A 17,379-nucleotide genomic window follows, 5' to 3' on the forward strand; every position below is an offset into this window, starting at 1 on the left:
TACGAGGCTCCCCCGTCCCTGGGATTCTCCAGGCAAGAACACTGGAGTGGGTTGCCATTTCCTTCTCCAATGCGTGAAAGTGAAAAGTGAAAGTGAAGTCGCTCAGTCGTGTCTGACCTTCAGCAACCCCATGGACTACAGCCTACCAGGCTCCTCCGTCCATGGAATTTTCCAGGCAGGAGTACTGGAGTGGGGTGCCATTGCCTTCTCCGTTTCTAGATATTGATTGGGTATAATTATAAAGAACGCCTATTGAGTTTAAGGACTGTATGTGGAAATCATTGTAATTATTTTCTTTAAGTGTTCCATGTAAACTATACAATAAAAAATAAACATTTTTTTTAATTGCATAATGACAAAAAGCACCCAGAGATGATTTGTTGTCTGAATCGCCCCAAACCTCAGCAATTCCTCTCCTCAGAATGTTCCAGAGGAGAGATTGCTTCTTACTCTGATGGAACAAAGAAACAAAGCTCTGTTCATGTAGCTGTGCCTGTGTCTGTAAAACTGCCTGAGTGAATATGACACAAGCCATGTTCCCTCAAGGTCACTGTAGTGTGTTTTGACAGTGGGATCGAAATTTTCTTAAGCCCTACTCTACCCTGGATGATAAGTAACAGTGATCGTGATGGCCTCTTTCACCCTCTGTATGTTTTTTCAAGGTGCTTCTCAACAGATACATATAAGTGCACATCTGACATTTATCTAGTGAATATGGTTTAATAAGAAACCAAGTGATTCACCCCCTACTCCCCCAGAATACATTTGAAATCTTAGCTACATTCATTAGTTAATCGGATAATTCAATCAGACCTGAAAACATTCATTCAGGGAAGACTCGCCTCACTATTTTAAAATCCTGGTTTACATTTTCAAAATTCATTTAAAATTCATAAACACTGACTCGATGGACGTGAGTCTCAGTGAACTCTGGGAGTTGGTGATGGACAGGGAGGCCTGGAGTGCTGCAATTCATGGGGTCGCAAAGAGTCGGACACGACTGAGTGACTGATCTGATCTGATCTGATCTGAAATCATACAAAAAGATGTAGCCATATAACTATCCACAGGATTTTCACTGTAAGTTTCTGTGAGATTTCACAAACAAATCACACAGTTTTCTAGATTCAAATTGACAATCGTCCTGCTATCCTTTTGCTGCCAAGGACAGTGTAAAAATCATTGTCACTTACTGCAATCCTATCATCCACACTTCAAATGAATTCCAGGCATTACCTAGTGTGGCCATTCTCACTGGTAAACAACTTGCTAGTTAAGGGTCAAGGCTTGATGAAAAGGTGTCATTGGATTGGGTTCTTAGCCCTGTGCCCATTAGCGACATACCCCAGAACTTGTTTCTCAAGAGCTGGGGGCTTTCGATGATTTTGCAGAGATTGCAGCCATAGTTTGTTCTATAGGCAGGTGTGATGGGAGATGTAGGGGAGAGATGGTAAACTGGAAAAGCAAGTTGAAATAAATGAAATAAAAAAAAAAAGCAAGTTGAACCAAGTCTGAATTTCTATTTCTTTCTCCTCCCTACCACCCCAGCAGTAAGGACAGAAATGGGTTTTTCCCTTTGTGACTCCCAGCGCGTCACCCAGAGTATCACCTCCCCTAGGCGTTATTCATTCTCATGGTTTCTCCTGGTTGGAGAGCCAGTGAACTGCAACACTTCAGATGCCTTCTTTCCTTCTGATTTCCACACTAGCCAACAAATTCCATCAGACCGTTAGCCCTGAATTGGCCAGATTATCATCACACCTCCAATTTACTCCATGTTATCTGAAGAAAACATTTCCTGTGGGTTAGAAAACTAAAGCGATGTCTGATTTTGGTGATTTGCCTCCATGGACTAGCACATTGCTTATACCGTTGGGAAAATTTGCTATAGTTGGGAGTTTGTACGGGATCTAAACACAATTCTTGCAATCCTGGCCAGTTTTTAACCTGCTCGTGTCTACACTGTGCTTGAATGTAAGAATTTACAACCCAGAAATGTCCTCTGTTGTAATTTGGGATAAGTGGATCTAATTTATGACACAGAAAGGCAGAATGGAGAGCTGTGATTGACCAGATGACGCAAAAGTGAATAGACACCTCTGATCTAACACGATAAAGATGTTTTCTGCTAAGCTTTATGAATACACAGCTCAAACTTCAAAAATCTGATCTTCCCTGCCAGTCCCCATCCCATCTCTACTACCCTGTCCCTTACTCCCAAACTTAAAACCTTACCATACTTCATTCATAAATTGAAGACAAAAGTCCTTAGAGGACACAAAACACAACAGGCTTCCCCTTACTCTAACTCTGATTGCCTTTCTACTTCTGTCTTTAGATACCTCCCTCCCCCCAGTCCATGCTCCGGTCAAACTGGAGTATCGCAGGCTGCAGATTCACTGTATGTCTCTCACCCCAGGTCAGGCCTTTGCATAAGTTGGCCCCTCTGCCACAGTGACCTTTCCTTCCTGCTTTACCTGGAACAGAAAACATTTGATGCATTTTGGCTCACAGCCTCTAAACCTTTTTCCCATGTGAGGACAAACCTCACAATATGGGTCTTGTCAGGAAACAAGAAGTGTCTTCCCTGACAGAAGTGGGAAAGACCCAATACTCAATTTGTCAGCTACCCTGGTACCTAAGGATTTGATAGGGAGCCAGCCTTGGTCTATCAGCTGAACTGATCTGAACGTGGACTCTGGAAGTAAAGCCACCAAGAAGCAGAATAGGGAAGACACGCTACTTGGCCATGGCAGGGGTGGCATGCAGTTTCCTGGCCACACAACCACCAACATCCACATCACACTGGTACCACTTTGCCAAACTGTTCCATAGCTTTCCCTGAAACTGTGTGGCTAATTGATGTCATTTCCAAAGATTCTGGCCAGAGCTATTTTCTGTTACTCACAATTAAGACACTGACTGTTATACCTGACTAGCTTCTATCTATCCTTCCAGACCCCTCTCAGTTACAACTTTCTCAGAAGCAGTACCCATCCCTGTTCCATCCTGTGCCAGTCTCCCAGGTGTGTTGGCCACCCCACCCAGCACTAGCGACACTGTGCCACAGCCTGCACTCACTCATCTGTCCCCTCTCCTAGACTGTAAGTTCCCTGACGGCAGAGGCTAGGTTTTGCTTCTCTCTGTTCCCAGAACCCAGTATAATGTCTAACATGCCAAAGAGTAATAGTAGCAGTAGTACTAATGCCGGTAGGGAGAGTAATAATAACACTTATAACTAACAGTTAGTTATGACCACCTACTACATGCCAAATGGCTACATTATCTTGTCAGGTCCAAAAGAGATCTTTATTTAATGAACAGATGAATGTATACCAAGAGTTGTTCTCAATATATTTTTGAATAATGTGTCTCAGGCAATCCAGCAGAAACCTTAGTAGCATCTTACTTCATCAATAATACCCTTTCTTGAGATGCAGACATAGAGACTTGTGGACCCATCAGAAGAAAGAGAGGGTGGGATGAATTGAGATAGTAGCATTACACATATACATTACCATCTGTAAAATAGATAGTGGGAAGTTGGTGTGCAACACAGAGAGCTCAACCTAGTGCTCCGTGACTACCTAGAGGGGTGGGATGGGGTAGGGGGTGGAAGGGAGGTTCAAGAGGGAGGGGACATATGTATACTTATTGCTGATTCACATTGTTGCAGGGCAGAAACCAACACAACATTGTAAAGCAATTATCCTCCAATTAAAAAAAAAGTGACATCATACACATTGCTATATTTAAAACGGATAACCAACAGGGACATACTATATAGCACATGGAACTCTGCTCAATGTTATGTGGCAGCCTGGATGGGACTGGGGTTTAGGGAAGGATGAATATATGTATGTAAATGGCTGAGTCCCTTCGCGGTTCACCTGAAACTATCATGACATTGTTAATCAGATATACCCCAATACAAAATAAAAAGTTAAAAAAATAAATGCAAAAAGTAATACAATATATTCTTTTTAAGTGACATATAATAAAAACTAATAATACTTCTCTCTTTCCTTTCTCTGGACTTATCTTTTGCAGTTCACTCTTGTCCTCAGCTAGATGTTACTTTATACAAAGAAGGATGATTAGCAATGGTATGATGTTAGTTACAAGTGTGTTTGCCCTTCAAAAAAAGCTTCTTAGGGTGTGAATAGGCTTCAGAAGGATGAAGTCTTCCCTGTGGACGTGGTTGACCATGTTTGCTGTTAATGGCGTGGACACAGGAGCGGGGGATAGAGTATGCTTGTGTAACTGTATGAGAAGAGCAGGAGAAGCTGCCACCATGCTCCCCAACCTGTGTTATCTTCTCTGAAAAGTCCTCTTCTGAGGTTCCTAAGCCCCACAGATTTTGTCAAGTCTTGGTCAAGGCATTTTCCCTGGAACAGATTCGTGCTGAAAAGGAGGAGAGGGCTGTAGAGACGATCCTGTTTCATTTTCTGCTCCCATCCTCCACCTTCCTGCCTCCTGACTGAGTAACACCATTGACACAGCATCTTTTTTTCTTTTTAAATAAGAAAAATTTTTATTGAGGTATAGTTGTGTACAATATTATATATATTTCAGGTATATGACATAGTGATTCAAAACATTTAAAGGCTATTCTCTATTCAAAGTTATTATAAAATATTGGCTATATTCCCTGTGTCATACAATATATCTTTGTAGCTTATTTATTGTATACATAGTAGTTTGCAGCTTTTAATCTCCTCCCCCTTCCCTCCCCACTGGTAACATTTGTTCTCTACATCTGTGAATCTGTTTCTTGTTTGTTATATTCACTAGTTTGTTTTGGGGCTTCCCCAGTGGCACTAGTGATAAAGAACCTGCCTCCCAATGTAGGAGACATAAGAGACGTGGGTTCAGTCCCTGTGTCAGGAAGATCCCCTGGAGGAGGGCATGGCAATCCACTCCAGTTGTCTTGCCTGGAACATCCCATGGACACAGGAGTCTGGCAGGCTACAGTCCATAGGGTCACAAAGAGTTGGACACAACTTAAGCAACTTAGCATGCACAGTTTGTTTTAGATTCCACATATAAATATCATACAGTATTTGCCTTTCTCTGGATTATTTCACTAAACATATTATCCTTTAAGTCCATCCATGTTGTTGCAAATGGCAAATTTTCATTCTTTTTTATGGCTCTGCTAAGTCGCTTCAGTCGTGTCCGACTCTGTGTGACCCCATAGACGGCAGCCCACCAGGCTCCCCCGTCCCTAGGATTCTCCAGGCAAGAACACTGGAGTGGGTTGCCATTTCCTTCTCCAATGCAGGAAAGTGAAAAGTGAAAGTGAAAGTGAAGTCCTGTCCGACTCCTAGCGACCCCATGGACTGCAGCCTACCAGGCTCCTCCGTCCATGGGATTTCCCAGGCAAGAGTACTGGAGTGGGGTGCCATTTTTATGGCTAAGTAGTATTTATTCACTCATTGTCTTTATCCACGTTGATGGACACTTAGGTTGCTTCCTTCCATATCTTGACAATTGTGCATAATACTGCTATGAACATTGGAGTATTTCTATCTTTTCCAATTAGTGCTTTTCATCTTTTTCAGTTACATCCCCAGGAGTGAAAATGCTGGGTCCTATGGCGTTGGCTGGACTTCCCAGGTGGCTCAGTGGTAAAGAATCCATCTGCCAAGCAGGAGACATGGATTCTGTCCCTGGGTTGGGAAGATCTCCTGGAGAAGGAAATGGCAATCCACTCTAGTATTCTTGACTGAGAAATGCCATGGACAGAGGCGCCTGGTGGGCTACAATCCATGGGGTCACTAAGAGTCAGGCATCACTTAGTGAGTAAAACAACGACAGCAATGGTGTTGACTAGTTCTGTTTTTATTTATTTATTTTTTAAGAAACCTCCATACTGTTTTGCACAGTGGCTGAACCAATTTACATTCCCCCCAACAGTGCCCAAGGGTTCACTTTTCTCCACATTGTCACTAACATTTGTTATTTGTAGTCTTTTTGATGATAGTGATTCTGACAGGTATGAGCTGATATCTTATTGTGGCTATAATTTGCATTTCTCAATTGACTAACACACTGTCTCTGAAAGGCTGCAGTCCCTGTTCTGAATCTCCTCTCTGGCAAACACTTGCAGTATATTGTACCCTAACTGAAAGTCTGAGGGTAAGTCAGATATAAACTCAATTTAAAAACAAGACTTCCCTGGTGGCTCAGATGGTAAAGCATCTCTCTACAATGTGGGAGACCTGGGTTTGATCCCCGGGTCGGGAAGATTCCCTGGAGAAGGAAATGGCAACCCATTCCAGGACTCTTGCCTAGAAAATCCCAGAGATGAAGGAGCCCAGCACCCATGGGGTCGCAAAGAGTAGGACCTGACTAAGCGACTTCACTTTCTTTCTTTTTACTTTAAAAACAAAACCAAATAAGTAAACAGGAAGCAGGGCAAGAATGGGATAGGATGATAAGAGAGGGTCACCCAGTTCTTCAGGTCTGCATGGTGCCCCCCAGGAGGTTAGTAATATGCAGGTGGAGGAGGCTGGTTACTTGTTTCAAAACAAACAAATTTCTCAAATCCTCTGAACAGTGAAAGGAACAGAACACTCCATTAAGATACATTTCTTCATTCCCTCTGAAGTTGAGATCTTTGTTTTTAAGGGAGGCTGGTCTTGGCTGGAAAAGTGGCATCAGCTGTAGATCAAAATGATAAAGCCAAATGATAATCTCAGACCACAGCACTGAGTGCCTTTTGAGGACCTGCATGTCCTGATGGAATGGAGGATGTAAAGAAATAAAAACTGAAAGCCGTAGGAGAACACGATTTTTTTTTTTTCAGTTTACTATAGTTAGAGGCTCACTATATTTCTGACTCAACTTTATAATGGTTCTCATCTCTAAGCCTAAAGGTTGAGAAGTGTGACTGTGATGGGACTTTGACCAGATACAGCCTCAGCAATGAATCTCTTCCTACTCTTTTTACTTTGGAATCCAACCCACATATATAGCTCTTCAAATTTGAGGTTCATGTGAATGTATTTAGATTATGGCCCTTGTGAGTTCTTTGCCTGTTGTTATGACAACAGAGTAGATAAAGATGAGCTTCTGGCTTAATTTCATCAGTGCCCACAGTGAATCAAAAGAATTTCCCCCATTTAGCATATATTGACCTTAATCATCAAGACTAGTTTACCTTCACTGGACAGATTGGGTTTCCCAGGTGGTGCTAGTGGTAAAGAATCTGCCTGCCAATGCAGGAGATGCAAGAGATGAAGTTCAATCCCTTGGAGGAAGAAAATGGCAACCAACTCCAGTATTCTTGCCTGAAGAATTCCATGGACAAGAGGAGCCCGGTGGGCTGCAGTTCATGGGGTTGCAAAGAGTTGGACATGACTGAGCAACTGAGCACGCATACGTGCAGATTAGTCACTAGCCTATTTTATGTTACCTTGAATGTTTTAAACTTTTGTACATTTCTCCAAATTTGCATCTATGAGATTTTTAAGGTCAAAGCTTTTAAAAGATATATTAAAATGTAGCGGGTTGGGAGATTTTTGTTCTTTTTTCCTATCATGCCACAAAAGTGGAAAATTTCAAGATTTCTCACCATCTGCGCTGCTGCAGTCCTGGTTCAAGCCACTGCCAACTGTCTCTGGAACTCTGAGAAAGTTTCCAGACGCATCTCCCTTCCTCTACTCTTAACCCATACCCACCCAGCACAGTCCATCCACCACATAGCAACAAGAGCTATCTTTATGAAGAAATCTCTCCCATGGTTTCCCCTTGCAACTAGAAGAAGACTGATATTCTCACACTAGGCTACTAAACCTTCCTGATTGGCTCTCCAAATTAACCAACAATTTGCTCCTGGCCCTCGGCATACCAGTCCCTTTAACCTTCTTCCTGTCTCTTGAATACATCAAGCTTGGTTCCTTTCTGGACCTTTGCACTTACTGTTCTTCCTGTTATTTGCTCTTTTCCCAGATCTTTGCATGGATGCCCACATCTCTTTATGTGGATCCCAATTCCCATCTTTTAGAGAGACCTTAAAAGCTCACCTTAGATAAATCAGCACCCCTATGCTCACCTCTGCCACTCTATCCTATTCTATTTTAGCACCTGCAAATCTTTGAAATTAAATTCTTTTAAAAGTCCTGTTTATGTGTTTATTAAGACTTCCCTGATGACTCAGACAGTAAAGCTTCTGTCTACAATGTGGGAGACCTGGGTTAGATCCCTGGGTCAGGAAGATTCCCTGGAGGAGGAAATGGCAACCCACTGCAGTACTCTTGCCTAGAAAATCCCATGGATGAAGGAGTCTGGTGCCCATGGGGTCTCAAAGAGTCAGACCCAACTGAGCGACTTCACTTTATATGTTTATTGCCTGTCTGCCTCCCTACCCAGCATTAGGATGTCAGCTCACTAAAGGCAGGAACTTAAGATTCTTTCGGTCACTGCTGTACTCCCAGGACCTGGAACAGAGCCTAGGCTAACAACTTCTTATTAATTGTCTGGCAACTTAACAAGTTTAACATTCAGTAAAACTTACCTGATAAGTGAACTAATGATCATGAAACAGCATGGATAACACTCAAATTCATTTTGCAGACTCAAAAGGCCACATGTTGTAAAAATCCATTTCCATGGCATTCTGGAAAATGGAAAACTATAGAGATTTTTAAAAAGATCAGTGGTTACCAGGGGTTGGGGTAGTAGGAATTGACTATAAAAGGGTATAAGGGAATTCTATATCTTGATTTTGATGGGATTACACAACTGTATATGTTATTAAAATCATAGACCTGTTCATTAAACAGGATGAATTTCGTTGTATGTCAATTATACCTCAATAAACCTGATTTTAATTGCCTGATAAAGTTCTTCACTCACCCTGGAATAAGCACCTTTTTATTATTTTTATTGAGGTGTAATTGAGATTAATTTCAAGTATACAGTGTAATGATTTGATATCTGTACATGTCGCAAAATGATCACAGCAGTAAGTCTTGTCAACACCTGTCACCACACATGGTTACAAAGTTTTTTTTCCCTTGTGATGAGGCTTTTTAAGATCTACTTAAAAAGGTATTAGCAACCTTCAAATATGCAATACAGTATTATTAATTGTGGTCACCATGCTGTACATTACAGTCCCCTGACCTATTTATTTTATAGCTGGAATTTTGTACATTTTGACCCCCTTCACCCATCTTGCCCATCTCCCACTCCACATCTAGCAACCACCACTGATTCTTTGTATCTTTGAGCTTGATTTTTTTTTTGTATTTCTCATTTACCATATATGAAGTGAAGTAGTTGCTCAGTTGTGTCTGACTCTTTGCGACCCCATGGACTGTAGCCTACCAGGCTGTTCTGTCCATGGGATTCTCCAGGCAAGAATACTGGAGTGGGTTGCCATTTCCTTCTCCAGGAGATCTTCCCAACCCAGGGATCAAACCTGGGTCTCCTGCATTGCAGGCAGACACTTTACCCTCTGAGCCACCAGGGAAGCCCATTTCTTATATAAGTGAGATCATATAGTATTTGTCCTTCCCTGTCCAACTTATTTCACTTACCATAATACCCTCAAGGTCCATCTATATTGTTGCAAATGGCAAGGTTTCACTCTTGTTTTATGGTTGAATTATATATGGAATATGCCACACTTATCTATCGATGGACATTTAGGCTGTTTCCATATCTGAGCAGTCGAAAATAATGCTGCAGTCAACATGGGGGTGTGTATACATTTTTGAGTTAGTATTTTTGTCTTCTTTGGGTAAATACCCAAAAGTGGAATTGCTGAATTGTATGGCTGAGCTGTTTTTAGTTTTCTGAGGAACTCCATACTGCTCAATGTTTTCCATGGTGGCTTCGCTAGTTTACTTGGAATAAACACCTAATGGCTTGCAAAAAAAAAAAAAAGAACTCATATTGAACCTATAGTGAACAATCACCATGTATTTTGCTTGCAGAAATGTTGGGAGCAGCAAGGTGTCATTATACAATCTAAAAGTATTAGATGGACATTAGATGTCCATTAGATGGGCGTTAGAGGGACCAGTGGAGAAGGCAATGGCACCCCACTCCAGTACTCTTGCCTGGAAAATCACATGGACGGAGGAGCCTGGAAGGCTGCAGTCCATGGGGTCGCTGAGGGTCAGACACGACTGAGCGACTTCACTTTCACTTTTCACTTTAATGCACTGGAGAAGGGAATGGCAACCCACTCCCGTGTTCTTGCCTGGAGAATCCCAGGGACAGGGGAGCCTGGTGGGCTGCCGTCCATGGGGTCGCACAGAGTCGTACACGACTAAAGTGACTTAGCAGCAGCAGCAGAGGGACCAGGGTTTGACAATTTCGGCTCTGACAATTACTGTGGATTTCAATTAGGATTTCTTAGGGTCAAGCAACCACAACAAACTCTGACCAGCCTGTCTTCTCCTTGGGTACACCAATAACCAGAAAGAGGAATGACACAGCTTTTCAACTTTTGCTGGGAGGCGGGTACCTGAAATTATGCCCCACCAAGAAGACTACATGTAATGGGAGGGATGTGATTCCCCCAGAAAAAACCGAAGTGCTGTTAGGATTCTAGGCAGCCCAAACCAGCAGATGTCTAATATATTGTGTGACTTCACTTAACCTCTCTGAACTTCTGTCTTCTCATATTTAAAAACCAGCTCTTAAAGTTATAAGAATTAAACATGTTAATTAGTCTATTGAATATTTAGATTTCCTAGAACATAAATTCTGTTTCATAAATGTTGTTTCTCTTTTCCTCTAACTTTTGGGCTATCTGAAACGTATACCTCTAGCATTTGTTTACTCAGTTAAAGGCTTAATATTTTTCCTAATTCCCCAAGCTAGAACCACAGAGTGAGTTTCAGTCTATTTTTTCTGTTGTTTTTGCCTGCTAAATGCAAGGTATCCATTTCCCCTTGACATCAGCTTTGTAACTGGTCCACCCATCTCCCTTTTGCTCTGTCTTTCTCCCTCAGGCACTGTAGCGTAATGGAAGTGTGTGGACTCTGGAGCCAAACAGTCTGAGTTTAAATCTTGATTTTGTTCCTTAATAGCCATACAATCTCAATCAAGTTACATAATCTCTGTGTGCCTGTTTCCTCATGTGTAAATGGGGATAACAGTTCTTTCCTCAAAGAGTTGTTATCAAGATTAAATGTATTACTCCATGTAAGCACGTATGGGGGTCATGGTGAGGGCTACACAATATATGGTTATTCAATAAATCTACCTCCTTTAGATTCCAGAATTATCTTTCTAAAATTTAAACATCCACTTTCAACTTGGGGGAACCTCAGTCATTCCCTTTGGACCTGCTTCTCTGACTGCCCAGCCAAGGCTGAAACTGGGGCCCCTCTGTGCACCTTGCACTAAACTCTTTATTGCACTTGGCTGATGGTTTTGTAACTATTTGTTTATACTCTTTCTCTACACTATCCTGTGAATTCTTGGAAATATAGACACTTACCTGATTTATCTATAAATGGCCAGTACCTATCTGTCCAAAGGAGGTGCTTAATAAGTGTTTGCTGATTGAACAAAATGAGCAAAAAAATGTTACTGTTTTATCCACTGAACAAAATATAGGCTACTGTCTTCAAATATACTTTTACTTAAAATCAAGGCTGGTATTTCAATGGCTATTCCTTTTATTAAATCACCATAAAACCTCAAGGCTATATTATTCAATGTTACCATTGTAGTGACATTTGTATAAAAATCTAATGGTTAACAAAATGGCAATAAGTACATACTTATTAATAATCACTTTAAATGTAAATGGGTTAGATGCTCCAATTAAAAGACATAGAGTGGCTGAATGGATACAAGAACAATATATATATACACACACTGCCTATAAAAGACTCATTTCAGATCTAAAGACACACATAGACTGAAAGTGAGGGATGAAAAAAGGTTTTCCATGCATATGAAAATCAGTAGAAAGCTGGGTTAGCATTATTTATATCAGACAAAATAGACTTTGGTTTTTCTTAATAATTTTAATTGAAGTATAGTTGATTGATTTACAATGTTACAATATGTTTCTTTTTCTGTATAGAAAAATGATTCATTTATATGTATATATCTATTATGGAGAAGGCAATGGCAACCCACTCCAGCACTCTTGCCTGGAAAATCCCATGGATGGAGGAGCCTGGTAGGCTTCAGCCCATGCAGTTGCAAAGAGTCAGACATGACTGGGAGACTTCACTTTCACTTTCCACTTTCATGCACTGGAGAAGGGAATGGCATCCCACTCCAGTGTTCTTGCCTGGAGAATCCCAGGAACGGGAAGCCTGGTGGGCTGCTGTCTATGGGGTCGCACGGAGTCAGACACGACTGAAGCGACTTAGCAGCAGCAGCAGCCATTATGGTTTAATCATAGGATATTGAATATAGTTCTCTGTGCTATACAGTAGGACTTTGTTGTTTATGCATTCTCTATTTAAAAGCTTACATCTGCTAACAACAGCCTCCCTTTCCTTCCCTTCTCCAACCCCCGCCCCCCTGGCAACCACCAGTCTGTTCTTTATGCCCATGATTCTGTTTGGTTCCTAGATAGGTTCATCTGTGTCATATTTTAGATTCAATATATAAGTGATATCCTATAGTATTTGTCTTTTTTTTTTCTGACATTTCACTTAGTATGATAATCTCTAGTTAAATCCATGTTGCTGCAAATGCTATTATCTCATTCTTTTCTGTGGCTGAGTAGTATTCCCATTGTATATATGTACCACATCTTTATTCATTCATCTGTTGATGGAGATTTATGCTGTTTCCATGTTTTGGTTACTGTGAATAGTGCTGCTATGAACATAGGGTTGCATAGATCTTTTTGAATTATAGCTATGCCTGAATATATGCCCAGGTGTGGTATTGCTGGTGTGTATTATATTGCATGAGTGCTCGGTGGTGTCTGACTCTTTGCAACCCCATGGACTGCAGTCTGCCAGGCTCCTCTGTCCATGGAATTCTCCAGGTAAGAATACTGGAGTGGGTTGCCATTTCCTCCTCCCAGGGATCTTTCTGACCCAGGGATCAAACCTGCGTCTCCTGCATTGGCAGGCGAATGCCTTACCACTGGGCTACCTGGGAAACATGTAGGATTGCTGGATCATATGATAATTCTATTTTTAGTTTTCTGAGGAACCGCCATACTGTTTCCCACAGTGGCTACACTAGCTTACATTCCCACTAACAATGTAGGAAGATTCCATTCTCCACACCTTCTCCAGCATTTGTAGGAAGAAACAAATGATAAAGATTAGAGCAGAAGTTGGAGAAGGCAATGGCACCCCACTCCAGTACTCTTGCCTGGAAAATCCCATGGATGGAGGAGCCTGGTGGGCTGCCGTCTATGGGGTCTCACAGAGTCGGACACGACTGAGCAACTTCACTTCCACTTTTTACTTTCATGCATTGGAGAAGGAAATGGCAACCCACTCCAGTGTTCTTGCCTGGAGAATCCCAGGGACGGGGGAGCCTGGTGGACTGCCGTCTATGGGGTCTCACAGAGTTGGACACGACTGAAGTGACTTAGCAGCATAGCAGAAATAAATTATCATACAGACTAAAAAATAGAAAAGATCGGTGAAACTGAGTTGGTTCTTTGAAACAATAAGCAAAAATTATAAACCTTTAGCCAGACTCAAGAAAAAAAGAGAGAGCCAGAATCAATAAAATCAGAAATGAAAAAGGAAAAGTTACAACTGAAACCACAGAAATATGAAGGATCATAAGAGATTATTATGAACAACTAAATTCCAATAAAAAATAAATGCCAGTGGACAACCTAGAAGAAATGGACAAATTCCCAGAAGCGTACAATCTCCCAAAGCTAAACTAAGAAGAAATAGAAAATATAAACCAACCAATCATCAGTAATAAAATTAAACCAGTTAAAAAAAAAAAAATCTCCCAACAAACAAAAGTCCAGGACAAGATGGCTTCATAGGTGTAGTCTACCAAACATTTAGATAACAGTTAACACTATCTTTCTTAAACTAGTCCAAAAAATTGCAGAGGAAAGAACACTCTTGAACTCATTCTATGAGTCTTATGGTTTCCAGTCTTACATTTAGGTCTTCTAGAAGAAAACCTATTGAATGGGAGAAGATATTTGCAAATGATGTGACTGATAAGGGTTTAATGTCCAATATATATAAACAGCTTGTACAACTCAGTATTTAAAAAAAAAAAAACTAGATTAAAAAATGGGCAGAAGACTTGAATAGACATTTTTCTTTAAAAGACATAAGGGATAGCTAACAGGTACATGAAAATTCTACAGCCATAAAAAAGAAATGTTGCCATTTGTAGCAAGATGAATGGACTCAGAGAGTATTATGCTTAGTGAAATAAGTCAGAGAAAGACAAATGCTGTATGATATCACTTACATATTAAATCTAAAAAAATAGAAAACTAGTGAATATAACAAAAAAGAAGCTGATTCACACAGAGAGAGAACAAATTAGTGGTTACCAGTGGGGAGAGGGAAGTGGGGAGGGGCAGGATAGGGGTAGGGGATTGACAGGAACAACTATTAAATATAAAACAAGCTACAAGGATATGTTATACAATAAGGGGATATAATTAATATTTTATTATAACTTTAAGTGGAGTATAATCTATAAAAAAATTTCTAAAAATTTTGGATCACTGTTGTATACCTGAAACTAATATAATATTGTACATCAACTCTCTCTCAGTAAATTTTTAATAAAAAGAAAAAGTAATGGTGTGCAAGCCTGACACTCCCTGTTTGCTCCAGGCAAGGATGGAACATATAGACTCTAGATAAGGAGGTGATTTGCACAGACCTTGAACTCTAAGATTTCAGTGAGACTCGTTCTCAGGCACTGGACGGAGCAGAGAGTACCAGGCTGTATTCCCTAGCAAGTCCTGAAATATAGAAATTCTGTTACTGATTGAAATAGATCCATCCAGCTTAAATTCCAGTGGGTAAAATCTATATCTTCTTGTGACAAATAAAAAGACCTGAGTCTTTGCCTGGATCTGGAGCCTTCTCACATCATATGTGGCACAATGAGAGGATATAGGCAAGACTAGTGCTCTGTTACAGAGAAGGCAATGGCACCCCACTCCAGTACTCTTGCCTGGAAACTCCCATGGATGGAGGAGCCTGGTAGGCTGCAGTCCATGGGGTCGTGAAGAGTCGGACACGACTGAGCGACTTCACTTTCACTTTTCACTTTCATGCATTGGAGGAGGAAATGGTAACCCACTCCAGTGTTCTTGCCTGGAGAATCCCAGGGATGGAGATGGGGCTGTCTATGGGGTCACACAGAGTAGGACACGACTGAGGTGACTTAGCAGCAGCAGTGTTCTGTTAAGAGGCTGTCTGGAATCTGTTCAAATGCCTGAGCAAGTTCTCAGCTGGAAGCTCAGAGTTCGGCCTCATTGAATGTGGGAGAGATGGTGCTGGCCAAGCCCACTGAGGGACATTAAAGGACCTTGATAAGGCTGGGGCTGTTTTTGCTTTAGGGGAAAGCTGCATCCCAATAGATCCAGGAGAAGACAGAGGTTCAACACAGCCCAACACTTATTAATATTGTATCACCTACAGAGATTTAAAAAATATCTATGTCCAGGCACCAGCTCACACTGATTAACCCATAAAACTCTGGGGGTTGGGCCCAAGCACCAGTAATTTTTTTTTTTTTTTAAAGTTCTCTAGATGGTTGCATTGTGCACACAGGATTGAAAATCCCTGGTGAGGAAAGAGAGAGGCCCCTTTCCTACTTACTGCAACAGAGGGCCATCTAATCAGCTCATCAAAAAGCTATGTCAAGTTACTCAGATCAATATGGAAGAGGGGAATCCTGGGAACTCCCTCCTCTATTTTATATCATTAGGATTGGAATTTTGTCAAGTGTCTATTTTAACTGTTCTGGTCCCATTAGGGCTATGGATAGGCTCATAAGAACCAATTTTCTGGGATCAACACCAGGATTATGCCCATTCCTGCCTGCAATAAAATGTTGATAATAGATGGATAAACAAGAGAGGAGAAAAAAGTCTTGCATTATTCATATATTTTCTCCCATGAAGCAGAAAATGACATCCAGCAACAATAGAAAAATTCTTATTCAGGCTTTTCAAGAAACCTAAAATTTAACAGCATTTTAAAGAGATGATAAACATCCCAATAATTATGTTATAATTTGAAGTTGATGTAGAGAGTTGTTCTTTTAGAAAATGATTTAGTGAAGAGAGGAGAAGTTGGATTTGGGGGAAAGATCACAGCATTTGATGTTCAAAGACCTCATTCAAGTCCTGAATCTACAACTTCCTATTTACCTTGAATGTGGTTTGTTTGTTTTTTTTTTTTTCATTGATAAAAGTGATTGGTATCACTACTGCTAGTACATTCTTTAGTGGGTTGTTATGAAATAGTATATGTGAAAGTGTTTTGGAAACTGCAAAGTACCACCCTAATATTATCAGTATTTTAATTAATCATGAAGGAATAAGACCCAATGTTAATTACTCTAGTTATTCTAGTTAATTACTCTAAGCTTGATAAGAATTGGAGTCTACAATTCATGAGAGAGCATTTGTCAATTTTAAAAATTAAGTAGTATTTTTTATTGAAAAAAGGTACTACATGGCCTATGGCTAAAAACACCTTAAATAATATTCCTCCTGTCTTCTTCCTTAGAGGCAAGCTTTAACAGCAATTTGAGAATCTTGAAACTTTTTATACATAGAGACATATTTTAAATTATACAAACTCTGTAGCTATAGAAGTAGGAACAAACATAATTCTTCATCTTGCTATTTTCACTTACAAGCATGTCTTGGTAGCCTTTAAACCAGCAGAGTTCATCAACAGAGATTTCCCACATGAGTTTAGCACTGGGAAGTCTAAAGGGACCAGCCTCCACTGTGGGTATCCAGAGGGTTGCTAATAGAGGCAACAGTGCAGAGAATATCCTTGAACATACATCTTTGTACACTTGTGCAAACTTATTGAACTGGACTCTTAAACAGTCAAAAGATACCCAGGAACCTTTTCTAACTTAAAGAGATTAATAGCATGGAGGTAGGGAGGGTCAGGTGAGGGGGATGCAGGAGGTTGTAACTTCTTCCTGCCTTAGGCAGAGTTCTCCTGGTCTACACCAACATCACAGGGCCACAGAATGGAAAGAAGTAATTGTCACAGTTACCAAGATAAATGTGTACTTCTACAATTCTCCTGTTTGATATAGTGCTGTAAGCATCTGTAATCTAGAATCAGCATTGGTTTTTGCTCTACAGGATAATCCACACACTGAGATCTGTTGTTTAAAATTATTCTAAAAGAAAGAAACATTTCTGTAGCCTTCCCTAGATTCTGTAATTCTGCTGGGCTT

This window comes from Bubalus bubalis, chromosome 8 (genome assembly GCF_019923935.1).
Source record: "Bubalus bubalis isolate 160015118507 breed Murrah chromosome 8, NDDB_SH_1, whole genome shotgun sequence".
NCBI classification, from domain to species: domain Eukaryota; kingdom Metazoa; phylum Chordata; class Mammalia; order Artiodactyla; family Bovidae; genus Bubalus; species Bubalus bubalis.